General features: G+C 30.6%; 1 non-coding gene across 1 annotated transcript; it reads left to right on the top strand.

Moving 5' to 3' along the window:
- The first annotated feature begins 2,533 nt into the window (after positions 1–2,533).
- On the top strand, positions 2,534–2,683 carry LOC131181286 (small nucleolar RNA snoR145). The gene has a single exon (XR_009149912.1). It is a non-coding gene; the product is annotated as a small nucleolar RNA snoR145 (small nucleolar RNA).
- The last annotated feature ends 2,127 nt before the right edge of the window (positions 2,684–4,810 follow it).

Raw genomic sequence — 4,810 nt, 5'->3', positions numbered from 1 at the left:
TTATTGGAATTGTCAATTATTTATTAGATTTATTGATTTTGATTTTAGTTTTAGGAGAGATTGGGAGAGAAAAAAATTAATTTGCAGTACTTTTTATTTTAATTTTTGATCAAATTTTATTTTTTATCATTATTGCAATTTTTTGAGAGAAATAGTAGATAAATGAAGGGAGAATAAAGAAATAAAAAAGCATAAAAGAGATTAATTTTTAATTTTTTTGTAAACTTTGAGAATCAAGTTGTACATATTAAATTTGAGATAAATTGACTTAATTTATTAATTTAGAATCTAATTAATCTAATTTTTACATTTTATATCACTACAAGAAAAATAATTTTTTCACAAATTAGAGACAAGTTTTTGATAGATTTCATTATTCGACGGATTTGTGATGGAATATCCGTCACAAATTTTTTAGCTATTTTTTTAATATTTTAATTATTAATGGACATACTATTCCATCTCTAATATGTCACAAATTTGTGATAGACGAATTAATCCGTCATTAATTTGTGATAAAAAAATATTACCGTAAAAAATTTGTGACAGAATATATAATGCCGTCGTAAATTTATGATGGATAACTAATTTCATCACAAAATTGTGATGGATGTGTTAATTCGTCACAAATTTGTGACGAAATTACGCATTCCGTCAAAAACTTTGTGACGGAATGTATTTCTGTCACAAAAATGATTGTTCGTCACAAATATATGATGGATCTCTCAATGCGTTACAAATTTGTGACGGAATTTCATATTCCGTTAAAAACTTTGCTACAAAATATATTTTCTGTCACAAATTTGTGATAAAAAATGATTTTTTCGTCATAAATTTGTGACGGAACAATATATTTTATCACAAATTTTGTGACAAATTTACTTATTTATTATAAATTTTTGACAAAATTATGTTTTTCTTTAAAAAATTTGTGATAGAATTATGTTTTTCTTTTACCCATGCAGGTTTATAAGACTCTCCCGAACCCTAATGGGATTAATTTAGATATTTTTTAAGTGAATTTCGTATAGTTCAGATTTACTATTAAAGAATCGGATAGTGGGTACCCCGTGAATACTTGTATGTATCCATTATTTATTACCTGTGAAGATAGTTATATTTGTGAATATTTTTAGTAGGACTTGAACCCAATACGTCAAAATTTCATGGCTTAAACTCAACCACCAGACCAAATACTCGCTACTAGTATTATTATATATATATATATTGTTGCAAAATCTCCCTTCTCCTCACACATCCATTGTGCAACGGCTGCAGCATTATGAGAAGAAGATTTTCTTTGCTTCTAATATAAAAAATAAAAAAGCATGTAAAAAAATATTAAAAATAAAAAAGTTAAAAGAAGATTATGCATGTTTAGGTGAAGTTGACGTGGAAGATTTAATTAAAATAGGAAGGTTATTCCCTTCTACTTCATGCTCCTTAGCATTGGTGAGCATAACGTTATTTTTATATACCCCTCTCTGTAATTTTATCCACTTCTAGGGGTTGGATATTCAATTGTTTTGCTCCTTATTCATAACGATTACATACTTTTCTCCCTAATCTGCTAGAAATTCTTGCTATGCTTCATTAATGGTATTAATAATCACAAGTCACCCCAATACGATTTGACAAAATCAGAATATGGCTATTTAGGTATAGCTATTGAAGCTGACAAAACAAAATTTTTTTAATTTAAATTTAATTTTAATGCATTTTAATTATAAAAAATTTGAAAATAATTAAATATTTTTAATTATTTTTTAATGAATATTTAAAATAATATATTTTTTAAATTTCTTAATAATAATGTGAACAAAACAAGTGCATCTTTTTCTTTTTAATCCTTAAATATGTTTTTACATTTAGTAAACATGGTGAAAAAGTTTGAATCTTATAAAGGAACGATCTTCTACGGCTTCCATACTTTACACTTATTGATACCAACAACATTTAGTATCACTTGAACCGTCCGATACAAATCGATACAAATCAATACAAATCAGCGGTGATTAATTCCGTCATAAGTACAATATCCTTCTCCAATCTGGTACACAAAAGCAGCTCTCTTTTCCCTCTCTAAATTACAGAACTCTAAACAAGGTTTAACACCGCGAAAGAGCGACAGAAAAAAAGACCTTACGACACGGAAGATGGTTTGCCGCATACAACTTCACTCTCTCTTTGTTTAGGCTCAGTCTCTATTTCGCCGCATACAACTTAACGATTCGCTGTGCCATATCGCTGAGCTCTTGTTTTGGTTTCATAACCATACCGCAAGATGAGTCTCTTGTTCTGGTTCATATTCACTGTGCATCTTCTTCTTTTCTGTGGAAAAAATTTCAATTAGATAGGGAACGAAGGGACCTATGAAGGGAGTGCTATGAGAAATGCACTCTTATCCAAGTTTACCTTTGAATACTGGTGTCGATGGAGGATCTTGTGAACTGTGATCTCATTGAAATGATTGAGTTCTTAGAACCAATTTCACACAAGTAAAAGGTTTTGTTTTGAAATGTAATAATTTTATGAGCAAAGGTCCCAGTAGAGAGGTAAAGATTCTGAATTGAGGCCTCTCGAACTAGAATACAAACCCTTCGTCGATTAATTAGCCGAATCGTAGGATACCCAGAATGAATTTTCCATTTTTGTGGCATCTGGAACCCTTGGTTATATTTATACTGAATTATTTAATCTTCTCTGATTTTTATGAAGCATAGTTTCGTTATATATGCTTTTCAAAACTTGTAAATTTGCTTCCTCAATTTGGAAGTTGTGATGTGTTAGAGATTTTGTTGATGGGGTGCAAATTGTCTAACTAATGTTGGCTGCTTCACTCCCAAATTTTCTTCCTACATTGGCATTTCTTGAGAAAGGTTATACATTATAGGTTCTTGGGAACTCACCGATAATATTGGCACTGTCAGAATAATATAATTTCTTTGATTTCTCTTTTTAGGTTGGAGGTATTATGTTTGCTGGATAAATTCTGAGGGTGTTTTGTGATCTTTATGGGTAAGAATCTCATATTAAACTCTTTTTCTTGTTGTGCATCATGATAGTAGTTATTTTGGGCTTTTATTTTACTTAAGCAGTATTATTTTGTCTATCTACTAATCTGTTCTACATATCTTTTGTAATGTAAGTAGTTGTTTGTTTTGGGGAAGATTAGGATATGCTTTTGATTCCATATAGTCAAAGATTTGTTCTGGGTTTTCTAAGCACTTACAGGGGCAAGTAAGCTCCTTTTGCAATGAAAATTGTTGTAAGTTTGGTTGCAATGTTTGTGTACATGTCATTCTGCATTAGATTTCTTAAAGATTGCTCTTTTGAGGCAAAAATAACTGTTTCAAGTTGTGATTGCATTTTCCAAAATCAATTCAATAGCTATTTCAATTTTGGATATACTGTTGCACGCATATTAGCAAGGATTAATTAATGTTGGTGTGTCAATGACAATGCAGTGATCATAGCAGTGGTGATATGAATAAAAATAGAAATTACCAATTACTGATAGCAAATTAGCAATAACCATCATCAATAGGAATTCACAAGCATTGGTAGAGGTGCTATAGCCGACCTCAAATTTTTTGGATAAAGGCTTAGTTGAGTTGAGTTGAGTTGAGTTGGTAGAGGTGCTATACTGTTGATAATTCATCACTAGGATTGATAATGATGCACTGAAATTTACTAGTAACTGTGAAGTGTGAAGGCAGGTGGAGTTGTTAGGGATTACAGAAACCACTGTGATGGCGATAAATGATCATCTATGCTTTTAAAAGCTGGAAGGAAATTTCAGCTAGCTTATCCTAATGATAAAACGGATGCCAAATTTTGTACGGGCTTAAGTATGATGAACCTTTGAATGTTGCCCAATGTGTTGCTCTCTCTACCAACTCATTAATTAATTAATTAATCAAAGGAACAGTTAAAATTTTGCAAGCATATAAATCTTGAGTGCATTTGGACTCCTAAAATTTAATTTAAGATTTGGAGCTAATTTAATTCAAAACCCCATAACATTTACATGCCAACAGTTTGACTATATATGATGTATGATTGTGGTTTTAGTGTGTGATTAGTTTATTTAGTTTTCTGCAGAAAAATTTTTGTAATTTTTCCACCTTTGGATGCTAAAAGTTTCTTGAATTTTCAGAAGTTTAAATTTCCCGTTATTTTTCCATGAGACAATGATTTGAATTCTCTCTTTTATATGTTCTAGCATCTATAGCAACAGTAGCTGGTTTGATCTGTGTATGCTACAAATATTCCTAAAGAATAAATTCCTAAAGAATAATTGGTTTAGCTTCTGCTTTTCCATTATTTTTCTAGAACAGATTTCAGTTTATCACTATGCAGGGGATGTAGGCTATAGTTGGTCTTAAATACTTCAAAAATCCAGTTAAATCTAGTGTGTCAAAGTACCTTTATTAGCACCAATTCCAATCTTAAGCAAGAACAGATGGTAGTGTAATATAATTTTAACCAGAAATTTTGAACCTAGCGGGAAAAAAAATAATAATAAGGGCTTTATCCACCTGTGATTCAACAGAAGAGTGAGACGTTTTAACCTTTCATTCATTTAGAGAACTTTTGGTTCTCAATGGAAATGAAATCATTTTAGCCACTAGAAGAAAAGAGAAAAAAAAAATCCATAATGTTTTTAATGGTCTATATATCTCTGCTCAATCCCACTTCATTTCTTGCCCATGTTTCATGTGCAAGAAATCAAACCAAAACTGAATAGCTTTAGCTCTTTGTTTTCTATTATGGCTCTGTTTTATTCTATCTCTACTTCTCCACTCTC

The sequence above is a fragment of the Hevea brasiliensis genome, chromosome 6, assembly GCF_030052815.1.
Source record: "Hevea brasiliensis isolate MT/VB/25A 57/8 chromosome 6, ASM3005281v1, whole genome shotgun sequence".
NCBI classification, from domain to species: Eukaryota; Viridiplantae; Streptophyta; class Magnoliopsida; order Malpighiales; family Euphorbiaceae; genus Hevea; species Hevea brasiliensis.
This window is presented reverse-complemented; position numbering and strand designations above follow the sequence as displayed.